The sequence below is a fragment of the Vipera berus genome (genome assembly GCF_964194415.1).
Source record: "Vipera berus genome assembly, chromosome: 2".
Lineage (NCBI taxonomy): Eukaryota > Metazoa > Chordata > Lepidosauria > Squamata > Viperidae > Vipera > Vipera berus.
The window spans coordinates 117,737,412-117,754,363 of NC_138203.1; positions in this window are offsets into that span (position 1 = coordinate 117,737,412).

The window sequence follows — 16,952 nt, forward strand, 5'->3', positions numbered from 1 at the left end:
CAAAGTACAGTACAAATACGCATTAAATCAAGAACCAGCTTTTCTCGCATCTGTAATAGCAGATACTAATCACATGGGGTACTGAAACAATCATTCAACAATAGTGTAAAGTCCTATATCAGGAGCACTTAGCAGCTAAGGGTCTCATCTCTATGAAGAGATTTCATCCTACTACTCACTCTACATGATTTAACTGCTACTGTATCGATTTTTAAAAACCTTGTTAGATATCTTGAATTATCTCAAATACATTAATAAAAGCTACTCTTTATGTGTTTGAACTATTAGCTTCACTTTCCCACCAAAGCTTGGAATAGTCTGCCTCATCTTTTTTTTAAAAGAATTTTATTGGATTTTATAGGGTTAGGAATAAAATAGGGTCGGGGTTGGGGTTTAGGGTGGGGTTGGGATCCGAGTTGGGATTAGGACAGGGTTGGGGTCAACATTGGGGTTATCCCCCAGTAACATTTTCATTATTTAGCAAAGAGAATATTGTCTGGGTACATATGTTTAGCTAACAATAATTAATATAGTAATAAATAACAGTAGTAAGTATGATTGGTTATCATAAACAGTATTAATTAATCAATCCGTAACATTCTTCTTACTAATATGTATTCAAGTAACATATCACATTCCTTTCTCCCTAGTTCATTTTCCTAACCATTGATAGAAATTATCACATGTTCTAAAGTAAACTGAATCTTCTTTCTCTTTAATCTCTAAAGTCAATCTATCCATTTCTGCACATTCTAAAATTTTCTTGATTAATACTTCTTCATTTGGTAAGTTTTCATTTTTCCAATATTGGGCAAAAACAATTCTCGCTGCTGTTAATACATGTAATATTAAATATTCACTCTCCTTCTCATAGTTAGCTCCTAATATTCCTAACAAAACAGCTCTGGCTTGAATTCTATCTGTTTTTTAGTCATCTTTTCCAACCATTGTTGTTATTGTTGTTAGCTGCAAAGTCGCGTCCAACCCATCACAACCCCATGGACAATGTTCCTCCAGGCCTTTCTGTCCTCTACCATTTTCTGGAGCCCATTTAGGCTCATGCTTACTGATTCAATGACTCCATCCAGCCACCTCATTCTCTGTCGTCCCCTTCTTCTCTTGCCCTCAACCTTTCCCAGCATTAGGCTCTTCTCCAGTGAGTCCCTCCTTCTCATTAGGTGGCCAAAGTATTTGAGTTTCAACTTCAGGATCTGGCCTTCTAAAGAGCAGTCAGGGTTGATCTCCTCTAGGACTGACCGGTTTGATCGCCTTGCAGTCCAAGGGACTCGCAGGAGTCTTCTCCAGCACCATAGTTCAAAGGCGTCAATTCTTTGGCGCTCAGCCTTTTTTATGGTCCAACTTTCACTGCCATACATTGTAACTGGGAAGACCATAGCCTTGACTATACGCACTTTTGTTGACAGGGTGATGTCTCTGCTTTTTAGTGTGCTGTCTAGATTTACCATTGCTTTCCTCCCCAGGAGCAAGCGTCTTTTAATTTCTTGGCTACAGTCCCCATCTGCAGTGATCTTGGAGCCCAGGAAAATAAAATCTGTCACTACCTCCATTTCTTCCCCATCTATTTGCCAGGAATTGAGAGGGCCAGATGCCATGATTTTGGTTTTCTTAATGTTAAGTTTCAACCCAACTTTTTCATTCTCCTTCTTCTCTTGCAACAAGAGGCTCTTTAGTTCTTCTTCACTTTCTGCCATTAGAGTGGTATCATCTGCATATCTTAGGTTGTTAATATTTCTCCCGGCAATCTTAATTCCAACTTTTGATTCATCTAGCCCTGCCTTTCCCATGATGTGTTCTGCATATAAGTTAAATAGGCAGGGCGACAGTATACAGCCTTGCCGGACTCCTTTCCCAATTTTGAACCAATCAGTGGTTCCGTGTCCAGTTCTCACTCTTCGAAATCCTTCCTGTACTTCTGGTAGTTCTTGATCCACATACTGCTGGAGTCTAGCTTGTAGGATTTTAAGCATAACTTTACTAGCGTGTGAAATGAGTGCAATGGTGCGATAGTTTGTACATTCTTTGGCACTGCCTTTCTTTGGAATTGGAATGTAAACTGATCTTTTCCAATCCTGTGGCCACTGTTGAGTTTTCCAAATTTGCTGGCAAATTGAGTGTAGCACTTTTACTGCATTGTCTTTTAAGATTTTGAATAGCTCAGCTGGAATACTGTCACCTCCACTAGCTTTGTTGTTGCTCAGCTTTTCTAAGGCCCACTTCACTTCACATTCTAGGATGTCTGGCTCGAGGTCAGTGACCACCTCATTGTGATTATCTGGGACGTTAAGCTCATTCTTGTATAGTTCTTCTGTGTAATTTTGCCACCTCTTCTTAATCTCTTCTGCCTCTGTTAGGTCCCTGCCATTTTGGTCCTTTATCATGCCCATTTTTGCATTAAACGTTCCCTTCATCTCTCCAATTTTCTTGAAAAGATCTCTGGTCCTCCCTATTCTATTGTTTTCTTCTATTTCTTTGCACTGTTCATTTAAGAAGGCATTCTTATCTCTTCTAGCTATTCTCTGGAATTCTGCACTCAATTGGGCGTATCTTTCTTTTTCTCCCTTGCCTTTCGCTTCCCTCCTTTCCTCAGCTATTTGCAAAGCTTCCTCAGACAGCCATTTTGCTTTCTTGCATTTCTTTTTCTTTGGGATGGTTTTGGTTGCTACCTGTTGTACAATGTCGCGAACCTCTGTCCATAGTTCTTCAGGCACTCTGTCTATCAGATCTAATTCCTTAAATCTATTTGTCACCTCTACTGTATATTCAACAGGGATATGATTTAATTCATACCTGAGTGGCCTAGTGCTTTTCCTTACTTTCTTCAGTTTAAACCTAAACTTTGCAACGAGAAGCTCGTGGTCTGAGCCACAGTCAGCTCCTGGTCTTGTTTTTACTGACTGTATAGAGCTTCTCCATCTTTGGCTGCAGAGCATATAGTCAATCTGATTTCTGTGTTGACCGTCTGGTGATGTCCATGTGTAGAGCCATCTCTTGGGTTGTTGGAAAAGAGTGTTTGCTATGACCATCGTATTCTCTTGACAAAATTCTATCAGCCTGTGCCCTGCTTCATTTTGTACTCCAAGGCCAAACTTGCCTGTTATTCCGGTTATCTTTTGGCTTCCTACTTTAGCATTCCAATCCCCCATGATGATAAGGACATCATTTTTTGGTATTAATTCTATAAGGTGCTGTAGGGCTTCATGGAACTGGTCAATTTCATCCTCTTCAGCACCGGTGGTTGGGGCATAGACTTGGACTACTGTGATATTGAATGGTTTGCCTTGGATTCGAACTGAGATCATTCTGTCATTTTGGGGATTGTATCCCAGTATTGCTTTTCCTACTATTTTATTGACTATGAAGGCTACTCCATTTCTTCTGAGGGATTCTTGCCCGCAATAGTATACCTGATGGTCATCTGAATTAAATTTACCCATTCCTGTCCATTTTAGTTCGCTGATTCCTAAGATGTCGATGTTCAGTCTTGTCATCTCTTCTTTGACCATGTCCAGCTTGCCTTGATTGATGGATCTTACATTCCAGGTTCCTATGGAGAAAAAATCTTTACAGCATCGGACTTTCCTTTCACCACCAGATACATCCACAGCTGAGCGTCCTTTCGGCTTTGGCCCAGTCGCTTCATTCTTTCTGGCGCTACTACTACTAGCCCTCTGCTCTTCCCCAGTAGCATATTGGACATCTGCCGACCTGAGGGGCTCATCTTCCAGTGTCATATCATTTTGCCTTTTGGTACTGTCCATGGGGTTTTCATGCAAAGATACTGGAGTGGGTTGCCATTTCCTTCTCCAGTGGATCACGTTTTGTCAGAACTCTCTGCTATGACCTTTCCGTCTTGGGTGGCCCTGCATGGCATAGCTCATAGCTTCATTGAATTACGTAAGCCCCTTCACCACGACAAGGCAGTAATCCATGAAGGGGTTTCCAACCATACATGTATCATAACCCAAAACCATTTTTCTAGGGCAAGTCCACCAGATATGATAATAAGTACCTGGCCTTTGTTTACATTTCCAACAATTACCTAAAGTATTTTTACACATTTTCGCTAATCTTACTGGTGTCATATGCCATCTATAAAACATTTTGTACAAGTTTTCCTTATATGGCACTGCTTTAGTTAATTTAATATTTCTATCCCATAGTTTTTGCCACTTTCAAATCTATAGAATATCCAAAGTTCTTTGCCCATGTTATCATTGTTTCTTTTACTTGTTCTACGTCCATCTTTAAATTTAGCAGAAATTTATAGTTGTTCTGTACCAGCCTGCTACCGGCCCTGCAGAAAAGGCAGGGACAACCCCTTTTACAAGAAGGCAAGAGGCTGGAATTAAGCCTGCCAAATTTATGGATACAAAAGCAAACAGAACAAGACACGAACCATGAAACAGGAGCTATTCAAGCGGTTGCCTTCAGCAAACCAGCCCTCCCATGCATTCCCCTTTTATACAGTTCAGGGCGTGGTTTCTCTCTGCCTCCTTCCGAGGTGCCCCATTGCCTTCCTCTGTTTACTCCTGATTGACTGCCTCCTGCATCGGGCGTCCTTGAACAGGGCCAGCTGTGGGTCATCTTCATCCACGCTGTCAGGCTCACACAGCTGGGTCTCCGTCGTGACCAGGTGGGAGGGGCCTGGCTGAGGGCTCTCATTAGCAAGCTCTCCAACCCCCTCAGCAAGCTCTTCAACACCCCCCTCCTCCTCCTCTGAGTCGTCCGACCCAACTGCCAAACCCACAGGCTGACCCTGAATCACAACAGTAGTTTCTTAATCAACTTTTCATCTGTTTTTAGCAATATTTGATCAAATTCTGTCTGTTCTTTATAGAATCCCGTTGTTTTCTTATCTTTTTCATATGTCGTTTGAATTTGCAAATATGGCCACCATCCTAAATCAATACCTTGTTATTGTAAATCTTGTCTATCTTTCAGTTTTCCTTCATTATCCAAGATATCTTTATAAGTCACGACTTTGTCATAGTTAATTAAATTTGGGTAAGCAAAAGCTTCCATTTTTGAAAGCCATTCAGGTAACTTAATACAGGGCTTTTAAACCGGTGGTACGCGTACCACTGGTGGTACATGAGCACGTGGCTGGTGGTACGCAGCATTGCCTGCCTCCCCCCGCCTCCCCCCTGCTCCTTTCTTGCTTACTTGCTGCCGGAAAACATGCTGCTGCAGGAACCTACCAGGCCGTGCGAAGAGCGCACGTGCAGAGTGAGGCCCCGCCCTCTCCTGGGTCTCATTGTGCAGCAACCATGTTGTCCTTCCCCCCCAAAACAAGCGTGAGCCTGAAGGGGACAGAGCCATCCACTCCCTCGGCAGGTAGGTATTTGTGTCCACTCGCGTCCATCTTCTTTTCCTCCCCCCCCACGAGCTTGTGATACCCCTCACGGCCCTCACATTGCCTCCCTCCCGGGGCTCAAGAGATTTCCCCCTCCTCTTCCTGATGCAAAGGGGAAAGCAAAGCAGCCAGACGGCGTGCGCCCTCCCTGAGGATTCATCCTGCTGCAGCAGGTGGGAATCGAGGCCCACGTTTGTTTTCCTGATGCGCACCATGGCAGGCAAAGCCATCAGAACACGGGTGTGGATGGAAAAAAGCGCTTGACTCCCTCACCCCCACTGTTGGCAACTCCGTACAGCTGGCCCTGACTTCTGCCGACTGGAGCCCATTGGTGGAGGTTGGGGCCGGCTGTACAGAATCGCCAGCTGATCCGTATGGCCAGCCCCGACCTCCGCAAGTGGAAAGCGAGGGAGATTGCCAGGAGCACGAATCAGCGTGTGCTGAGAAACGCCAATTTGCGTTCCTGGCAATCTCCCTCGCTCTGTTTCAGCTTGCTTTCTCTTACAGCAAGGCAAGCTTAAACGGAGCGAGGGAGGTTGCAGCAGCACAAGATCGGCCGATTCGCGTTCCTGGCAATCTCCCTCGCTCCGTTTCAGCTTGCTTTCTGTAAGAGAAAGCCAGGCCACAGGGCCGCCTCCACGGGTGCTGCTCTAGCACGGAGAGGCAGAGGCCGGTCCCCATTCGGCCCGCCAGCTCCAGGAGAGCCCTGCGCCAGTGCGTTGCTGGCCGCCAAATCCTGGCTTTCGAGCAGGAGCGGCCTTGCCCTATTTGCCGGGAGCAGCCACCCGCCCCGCTTTTTGCAAGCCCTGCTATGCCGCTGCCACAGATTTCCAGCAGCGGGAGGCTCCGGGATGAGGGCCTGTCGGGGGTGAAGGAGTTGGGGCTGTTCCGGTGGGCTGCTTCTGTGGCAGTGGGGCATGCTGCTGCCCTGTGCTGTGCTCTGCTGCGGGGGCCACCCTGGAAAAGAGCAGCTGGTTGTGAGTTGCAGCGTGCGCTTCCCTGAGTGCCGGATCTCCCCACACCCGGGACTCCGGCCACGTCTGCAGAAGGCGAGCGGGGCGAAGGGAAAGAGAAAAATAGAGAGGAAGGGAGAGAGAGGAAAGAGAAAGAAGGAGGGGGAGAGAGAGGGAGAGAAAGAGAGGGAAAGAAATTAAATTAGTAATATGATTGTTAAGTGAATCTGGTTTCTCCACGAACTTTGCTTGTCAGAAGGTTGCAAAAGGCGATCACATGACCCTGGAACAATGTGACCATCATAAATATGAATTGATTGCCAAGCATCCGAATGTAAATCATGTGACCCTGGGGATGCTGCAACGGTCATAAGTGTGAAAAATGGTCATAAGTCACTTTTTCCAGTGCCGTCGTAACTTTGAACCGTCACTAAGTGAATTGTTGTAAGTCGAGGACTACCTGTACTTTATCATTTTTTTCCTTTTTTTGGGGGGGGGCAAGTTTTTGACACCTTGCTGGGCGACTGGTGGTACTCGGACATTGCCTTGTCCTAAAAGTGGTACAATGGATGAAAAGGTTGAAAAGCCCTGACTTAATATAAATTTTCTCTTTTATTCTTTCCCATTCTAAAAGAAGTGCATTCCTTATAAAATGGTTTTGAAAATATCTGTGTGTTTTATTCTTCCCGTACCACAGAAAGGCATGCCAACCAATCTGTAGGTCATGTCCCTCTAGGTACAATAGTCATTTATTTCTAAGCGTTATCCATTCTTTAAGCCATATTAAAATAGCTGCTTGGTAATATAGTCTCCAGTCTGGAAGACCAAATCCTTCACTATCTTTGGCTTCTTTCACTTTAATTTGTGCTTTTTTTCCTTGCCAGATAAATCTCAATATTGTTGCATTCAAATCATAAAAAAACTTTTCCCAATTTTACAGGAATCGTTTGGAATAAGAAAGAGTATTTATTTATTTATTTATTTATTTATTTATTTATTTATTTATTTATTTATTTATTTATTTATTTTATTACATTTATATACCGCCCTTTCCCGGAGGACTCAGGGCGGTTTACAGGGAATTAAAAACCAAAAATACAAAAGTTATTTTCAGTAAGATTTATTTTCACTGTAGCTATTCTTCCTAACATTGACAGTTGGAGATTTTTCCGATTTTCAAAATCCAGTTTTATTTGTTCTAACAATCTTTCGTAGTTATCTTCTTTTAGTGTTGCACATCTTGCTGTTAAATAGATTCCCAAGTACTTAATGTCAGTGGTGCTAACATCGGATGTTCTTGCTTGACAACATAGGGAGATGTAGCCTTCCTTTAACTCATATATTATTTTTAGTGCTAGAATTAGTGGACGCTGGCGGAGTAGGGAGAATGTATCTCAAGACTGTAATAAGAGAAGATAAGAATTTGGCGGGTTGTTAAACAGGAGGGAAAGTTTGCATTTTAAACTACTTGGAGAATGTGATTTATGGTGTTAAATTAAGGGAGGGAATTGTGTTTGATAAGATGTGTCCAGGGGAGGAGAATTCAGATCTTGGCTTCTAATACGTATGTGCCGAAGCTATGCAAGTATAATAAAAGATTCTTTAAGGTAAACAATGCCTTGAAGTTCTTTGAAGTACTGCATTTGTCGGAATCATGACACTTAACTTTTTTAACTATTTGCAGATTTGTCTTTTTTGTAAGTTGACTTTTCTGTTTATCTGTTAAGTTCTTTATCAATACTTTAATCTTTTCTGTATTTATTTTCAGACCTGCCACTTCTCCAAACCTTTCTATTTTCTCCAACAATTTAGTGCTTGTTTCAAGTGGCTTCTCCAATATAAAAACCAAGTTGTCCGCAAAGGCTTGTAATTTATATTTTTCATCTTTTATCTCCAATCCTTAGTTTCTGTATCTTGTCTAATATTTCTACTCAATACTTCCAATGTTAATATAAATAGCAATGGGGATAGTGGACATCCCTGTCCTGTACCTTTTTAATGTTAAAATTTTCTGTATAGTCTCCATTTAGAATTATTCTAGCAATTTGTTTATGGTAAATTGTTTGGATAGCATTTATGAAGTTTTTCCCAAAATCCATTTCCACCAACTGCTAGAACATACGTTGCCAATTTAGATTATCAAATGCTTTTTGTGCATCAAGTAATATTAGTGCCATCTGTTTCCCTGGATGGATTTCATAGTATTCTAGCACATCAAGGATCATTCTTAAGTTGTGTTTTATCTGTCTTTTAGGTAAAAAGCCATTTTGAGCTATGTGTATAAATTCAGTCAAGAATTCTTAATTCTTTCTGCCATTTTCAAAGCAAAAATTTTAAAATCTACACTTAATAGCGATATTGGTCTATAATTTTTTATTTGTGTGAGATCAGTATCTTCTTTAGATATTAAGGTAATGTTAGCTGCAGTCCACGATTTTGGTATTTTAGCCTCCAGAAGGATTTCATTACACAGTTCTTTTAATACATCTTGTAATAATGTATAAAATTCTGCGGGAAGTCCATCTGGACCCAGAGTCTTATTCTTTTTTTACCTTTTTATAGCTTCTATGATCGTCATCATTGATATTTTTCCATTTAATCTATTTAGAATAGTCTGGAATTTTTGGCAAATCTGCTTTTTTTAAAGTATAGCTGTATTTTTTCTTTAGGAATTTCCTCTGCTTTGTAGAGTGTCTTATAATAATCTTTGATGATTTTTTTCTTTGCGTCATTTTGGAACTATAATTCTCCTTTTTGAATTTTGTAGCTTATTTATCATTCTTTTTTCTTTTTCTTTTTTTAATCTATATGCTAACCATCTCCCTGGATTATTAGCGTTTTCAAATAAATTCTGTTTGGCCCGTTTAATCTGTTGAGCCATTATTTCCATCTCAGCCATGTTTAATTTATGCTTTATTATCTCCATTTGTTTCCATTTGTTTTGTGGATCTATTTGTAATTCTAATTCCAACTTTTTAAGTTCTTCTCTCAGCTTTAACTGTAGTTGTTTCTTTTCTTTATTCTTTTTAACAGCATAAATTATAGCCAACCCTCTGAAATATGCTTTGGCTGTGTCCCATACATTTTGAAGGGATGTTTCTCCCTTCTTGTTTATTTTTTTAAAAAATTCCATTTCCTTTGTCGCTAGTTGCAGGAATTCTTTTTCTTTCAATAGAGATTTACTCAGGGACCATCTTGGTTTTTTTAAAATTCCTTTCCAAGTCATTTTTATTGGGTTATGGTCTGCCCAGACATTAGTTTCTATCTCCATATCTTGTGTTATCGCTTTCAAGTCCAAAGATGTCCATATCGTATCGATTCTAGACCATGATTTATGTCTATTTGAATAAAATGTATATTGTAGTTTTTCTGGGTTTTTCTCTCTCCATATGTCTTGGATACAGAATTCTTCTATCATTTTTGAAAACGCTTTAGGTAGTATATTTCCTCCTTTTCTCCCTTGCTTAGGGCTTTTGTAATCCAAAGTCACATCTGCTATTACAAAGATTTTGGTAATTTAGGTCCAATATTTTCTTATATAGTTTACGATAAAATTGCTCTTCTTTATCATTAGGTGCATACATTGCTACCATCATCGGGGTGGGGTATCATCAGTACACTGATGATACCCAACTTTTTCTTTCCACCCCGAACCAACCCAGTGATGCACTCGACGTGATGTCCCGTTGCCTGGAGGCGGTCCGGGTTTGGATGGGGAGAAACAGGCTTCGTCTCAATCCTGCCAAGACTGACTGGCTGTGCATACCGGCATCGGGTTAACCAGGTTGTTCCATCACTAATGATGGGGGGTGAGGTGTTACTCCCCGTCGATAGGGCTCGCAACTTGGGCGTCCTCTTGGATTCACGGCTCAATTTTGAAGACCATATAGGAGCCTTGACCAGGGGGGCTTTTGCCCAGCTTCGTCTGGTGCGCCAGTTGCGGCCCTATCTGGACCGAGATGCCCTATGCACAGTCACCCATGCGCTCGTGACCTCCCGGCTAGACTACTGCAACGCTCTCTACATGGGGCTGCCCTTGAGGACCACGCCGAGGCTTCAACTGGTGCAGAATGCAGCCGCGTGAGTTGTTATGGGAGTTTCCCAATACTCCCGTGTAACACCTCTTCTCCGTGAGCTGCATTGGCTTCTGGTTGCCCTCCGGGTGAGATTCAGGGTGCTGGTAATGACCTATAAAGCTCTAAATGGCTTGGGTCCGGATTATCTAAGGGAACACCTGCTGCCGGCATCAACTTCTCATCGTCCTGTGTGCTCCCACAGGGAAGGCCTTCTCAGGGTGCCGCCGGTTGAGTGCCGGCGGGTGATCCCCAGAGGGAGGGCATTCTCTGTGGGCGCGCCTGCCCTTTGGAATGATTTACCTGTGGAACTTCGGACCGTCCCCGATCTGCGTTCATTTCGCCGGGACCTGAAAACTTGGTTTTTCGATCTATCAGGCCTGGACTGAAGGGGTTTTAGCTTTTTATATATTGTTTTAATTGTTGGGCTTAATTAATTTAATTTATTTTAATTTTATATTATCCTTATATTGTATTTTATGCTGCCCTGTAAACCGCCCTGAGTCCTTCGGGAATAGGGCGGTATAAAAATCTAAATAAATAAATAAATAAATCATCTTAATGCTACTTTGATAGCCAGTTCCTTCCAATGCTTGGGCTAAAAGGGGAAACAGGCAGAATAGGTTTTAAAGAAGAGTAAGTGGGATAGAGAAAGAAAAAAAGTTCAAATAATTTATGAGTCCACTGATGTGGGGAAGAAAGGGCAGGGGTTCATAAGAAGTCTCCAAAGAACTATTGTTTGCTCCACCCCAGTCTTCTCAACCTCAGGAAGCTTTAAGATGCATAGACTTTAATTCCGACTGAAGCCCATACCTCTTAAAGTTGCCAAGGTTAAAAAACTGCTTTGCCCAATTGCATGTATTTCTAGGAACACATACATGTTTCAGAGTATCTCTGATTGAAGACGTGTGCCTGAGATCTGCCTTAGAAAGCACAGCAGCGTTCAGCCTTCACATGGGGATGCTCCCCTCCACAAATATAAGACATCTTGAATATGACTCTGGAGACAGTGCTGGAAGGGAGAGAGTGTGTCAGCAGCTCTGTATAGTAACCAATAGCAGCCCAGATATTGCCCAGATCAAATTAAAACTTGGCAGAGAAACTGCACAGTCAGGATTGTGCCAGGGCAATTTGAGAAATGCCATGTTTGAAGCAGAGCAAGGAGGCATATTGCAGGCTTCCTCTGTGCTGGAAAAGAGAGGAGTGAAGAGTGACATCTTCTGTTCAAACCTGCTTAGTGTGACTGTCAAAGTGTTGCCTACTCAAAACCAGTGATTATGTGGCAGAGCCTATAGAGATGGGATGCAGTAGTGGCAACAATGAGCTGATTCTGCTGCTCTTGACTATGCTATGAACCCCCTGCAAGTATACAGAGTGGTAAAATAAGGACATCAAGATGTAGGATGCTGCTGCTGTGAGTGTGCACCCAATTTGCTTCAGGGGTTGGGGTGCAGCCCATGATAGACAAGTGTGGGATGTGTTCCTTCTCTTTGCTGCCCTCCCTCTTCAGCACATCACCAGCTGGCAAGAAAGACACGGCCAGTTATGACATTGCACCAGGAAAGGGTAGGCCTGACTGCAAAACTCTGTCCATCATTTCTAGGCTCCTTCCTGGATGCTGCCCATTCTGTCATTATTAGCTGAGTTGAATAAACTTGAAAACAAATTCTGTGGATCAGAATCAGAAGGAATTGACTCACAAGCAGAATTTTATTTAGGAATTGTCTTCCCTTCCTTTCTTTATTTAGGCCACAATTTCTGGGTTCTATTTGGGAAGCAATTAGGAGCGTGGAAGTGGGCCTGTCATTCTACTCCATTTTTACGACCCTGTAATCCCTTAATTTCAGGTAGAGTTGGGGCGGCTGGATGGAGCTGAGCGTTTACTGGCTGGATGCTGTTCCTGACTGTTGTGTCCGGATCGGCAGCTAATAACAGGGAGATGGATCCGGGGTTGAACTGTTTATTAGACTGCACATGGAGGAACTCTCGCTGGCAAGCCCCGGGTAGCTATAAAAGTCCAGCAGCCGCTGGACGCTGACCAACCCCCTGGCTGGAATCTCCCGCGTTGCCTCAGGCACCCAACCCGGTGTCCAGGGCTTCCCGCCAGTGGAATTAGCCAATCCGAGGCTGATCAGCTATGTACAGAACACCCCTTCCCCCCCAATTGTGAAACTGTCATTTCCCCCCCCCCCGGATTTCCGGGTCCTTGATTATTTCCTTACATAGTCCCTTAGGTATGCCGGAGGCCTATGTTCCCTGACAGGGTATCTTCCAGGTGGGCTGTCCGGCCTCGTACCGCTCTCCAGGGTTAGCCTATTGGTCTGTTGCAGGTCCCCCCCTTGCAGGGAGCCCTCTGGTTGGGGTGCTCCTATGAGGTCCCTCGGCACTGTCTCTGTGGCTGGCTCTGTAGGTTCTGCCCCACTCGAGGATGACCTTGGGGACCCGGCCGCTGGTAGGTTGACCCGGCCCGATGGGTTAGTTTGGGTTGTCGGCGTCTGGGATGGAAGTGGTTCGTATTGTGTGTTGTTTTGTAGTGATTGAGTTTCTTTGGGTGCCGGTGGGGTGTTCTCAGGGGCCCTTTTCCTGAGTTGGTCAATGTGCCTCCTGATCTGACGTTCCCCTTCCCCCTCTATAATGTACGATAGTGGCCCCAGCTTGTCTACTACCACTCCCTGTGTCCACTTGTCCCCTTGGCCGTAGTTTCTGGCCCACACTAAGTCCCCAATGTTCAGCGATCTGGCTGAGCAGTCCTGTTCAGTTTCAGCTGTCAACTTATCTGGGTGAAGCCTGTCTAATTTGGTTGTCAGCCTTCTGCCCCACCTCATTTCTGCTGGGCTTTTCCCAGTTGCCGTGCACGGTGTTGTGTGCTGTGCCAGCAAAAACTGGGCCAGTCTTTGGTGCCAGTCCCCAACAATAATTCTTCGCAGTGCGTCCTTAGTTGTCCTCACATTCCTTTCAGCCAATCTGTTGCTGGAGGGGTGGAAGGGTGCTGATGTTGCGTGCCTAATCCAGTTGGCCTTGAGGAAATCCTAAAATTCATTAGATGTGAATTGAGGCCCATTGTCAGACACAACTACGTCAGGTAACTCATGAGTGGCAAAGAGTCCCCTCAGGACCTGTATCGTCTTTGCAGACGTCATGCACTTAACAGGCACTACTTCTAACCACCGGGAGTAGCTGTCTACAACTATTAGGAAGGTCTGGCCCTGGAAGGGCCCCGCGTAATCTATATGTATCCTGGACCAGGGGTTGCGTGTCGCCTCCCACCTGTGTACTGGTGTGTGTGCTTGTTCCGGCCTAGACTTCTGGCACTGGTAACACCCTGCTACCCTATCCTCGATGGCCTTGTCTAGCCCCGGCCACCACAGGTGACTCCTGGCCAGGGCTTTCATGCGTACAACCCCTGGGTGCCCTTCGTGTAGTTCGTGGACGACCTTGTCCCTATGTTTCTCTGGCACTACTACCCTGTTTCCCCATAGTAGACACCCTAAGTGTGATGACATTTCCTCCCTTCTCCTGAAATACGGCATGAAGTGTGGGTCTGGGCTTTTCCTTGACCACCCCCCTTGGACCCATGCTGCTACTCTGCTTAGTATTGGATCCTTGCTGGTGGCAGTGGCAATGTCCTTGGCCGTCAGGGGGCATTCTGGGAGTTCTTGTAGTGTGAAGATCTGGCCCACTGGTGCTGGGTCCGTGTCTGTGGCTGGTAGGGGTAGCCTACTTAAAGTGTCTGCGTGGCCCATTTCCTTCCCCGGTCTGTGTTTTATGGAAAATGTATATGCTGATAAGAAGATTGACCATCTCAGCATCCTAGGGGACATTATCTGGGGATTTGTTTGTCGGTTGTGAACAGACCTAAGAGGGGTTTGTGGTTTGTGAATATCGTGAAGTTCCTGCCATAAAGGTAATTGTGGAACTTCTTTACACCTGCCACGATTGCTAGAGCTTCTTTGTCAACTTGCACATAATTCCGCTCTGCCTTGGTCAGAGTTCTGGAATAGTATGCTATTGGCCTTTGCTCCCCATTGCTATCCATATGACTGATCACTGCCCCCACCCCATATGGTGATGCATCGCAAGCTAGGTATATTGGCTCACCCTCGATGAAATGAGTGACTGTGGACCTGCTGGACAGTATCTCCTTCAGTGTTTGGAAACTCCGTTTGTGTTGTTCCTGCCACTGCCAGGTGGTTTTTTTGTCAAGTAGCCTGTGTAGTGGTTCAGCTATGGCTGCTTTGTGTGGTAGGAATGTATGGTAAAAGTTTATGAGACCTAAGAATGCTTGGAGTTCTGCTTTATTTTTGGGTTCTGGGGCTAATTTGATTGCTTTTATTTTTCCCTCAGTTGGGTGTATGCCTTGAGCATCAATCCTGTATCCTAAAAATTCAGTGGATTTTACCCCAATGGACCATTTTTCCTTTTTTAATTTCAGCCCTGCAGCTCTAAATCTCCCCAGTACCTTTTCCAGTCTCTCTGCTAGGACTCCCTCGGTTTTCCCTGCAATCAATACATCATCAAAGTAAGGGCATACCCCAGGTATGCCCTTTAAGGTCCTCTCTATCACTTCTTGGAAGATGCCTGGAGCTGCAGCAATGCCGAATTGCAAATGGTGGACTCGGAACGCCCCCTTGTGGGTAACTATCGTCTGTGCGTCTGCAGCTTCCCGGGAAACTGTGAGTTGCAAATACGCCTGCGCCAAGTCGAGCTTGGCAAAGATGGCGCCGTCCTGGATTGTCGCGAGGACCTGCTTCACTGTGGGGACCAGGTAAGCATGCTGTTTCATCGCTCGATTTAGTGTCGCTTTATAGTCGGCACAAATCCTCACGTCCCCGTTAGGTTTAAGGGGGGGGATGATGGGTGTCTCCCAGGGGCCCCCTTCTACTGGTTCCAGTACTCCCTGGCCTACTAGTTTGTCTAACTCTGCCTCAATTTTTTGTTTGAGTGCAAAGGGTACCCTTCTGGCCTTAAGCCTGATGGGGTTTACTGCTGGATCTAGGTTAAAGTTAATGGGTGGCCCCCTGTACCTCCCCAATGAGCCGTCGAAGACGTCAGCGAATCTTTCGCAGACGGATTTCAGGGTTCTGTGTTGGATGGTGTTAATTCCCCTGACCCATATGCCTAGAGGCCCAAACCAGTTGAGGCCGATTAGGCTGGTTCTCTGGCCCTCGGTGACTAGGAGGTCTAATGGCCCCTTAAACCCTTTAAAACAGACATTGATAGTGACCTTTCCCTTCACACTGATGGGTGTCCTTTGAAAGTCTGCTAACTGTATTTGTGTGCGTTTTATGGGTACTCGCTGCCCACTTCTGGCTTCAATGTGTGCCAGCGTGTCCCCCGAAATGATGGACACTGATGCCCCTGAATCTACCTCCATTCTGCAGGGGATGCCCTGCAGACGGACCTAGATTTTTAGTTTGGGGCTTAGTAACTGATTGATGACCACCCCCTTCCCCCGCCTAGGGCCCTGTGCCTGTGGCCTTTTGGTCTCTTTGCCACTTTTGTGGGGGGTTACCTTACCTGTGGCCCAGGCGTCGATGTCGTGGAGGTGATTGTCTCGTGGTTTGCCTCTGCAGATTATTTGAATGTGGCTGGTTTTCCCGCAGTTCCGGCATTTTGCGTTTCGGAACCTGCAGCTGGCACGGGGGTGGTTTCCCCCGCAGCTTCCGCACTTGGCTTCGGGGTCTCTCTGTCGGTTCGGGCCCTCTCTCGGTGATCTGTGCAGTTGCTGTGGTGGTGGTCTCCTGGGGCGGTCGGCGCTTTCCGAACGGTTGGTCCTCGCTGGGATTTTTCCGAATCTCCGGGTGATCTTGTCAATGTCCGTTTCCCACGGGTAGTCCTCCCCACCGTCCACATGGCACTCTTGGTTGATGGCTCCCGCTGCGCCATTGCTGTTGTGGGGGGGATCACGTTGCCCTGTGGCCTTGTACGTGAGTAGTTCGTCCAGAACTTCTTGTAAGTTTCCGATGGGCTTTGCGATGATTCTGTTTTGTAATTGTTCATCGCATAGCCTTAGGACCACTCTGTCCCTGATTCGCACCTCCAGATTGTTGTATTTACAACGGAGTGCGGCTTCTCTTACTGCGGCCACAAATTCGGTTATGGATTCACCCGGCTTCTGGTTCCTTTTCTCGAAAATCCTTCTCCAGAAAAGCTCCGATCTCTTGGGGGTGAAGTGCTCTTTGAGTTTCGCTAAGAGCTCAGTGTAAGACACGCTGGCAATGGCGGCCGGTTGGCACAACCCAACGGCGACCCGGTAGACCGGTGTGCCTCTGATTGTTAGTAGTGCGGCAGCCTTCTTCCGGTCTTCGGTTATGCCGTTCACCAGCATGTACCCCTCGACCTGGCCGACGTACTCCTCCCAGTCCTCCGGGTGTCTGGGGTCAAATTCCCTCACTGAGCCGACTTGAGCCATTCTTACTTCCCGTCTGCGATTCGGCGCCGCTGGGCTGAAGACTCGCTGTGCTGCTGACGGCTATTCGAATTTCCCGCTCCCCGCGCTTCTTGCTTACGCGCCTTTTTCTCCGCTGTTCTGCTGCAATCCCACCTTCGTCG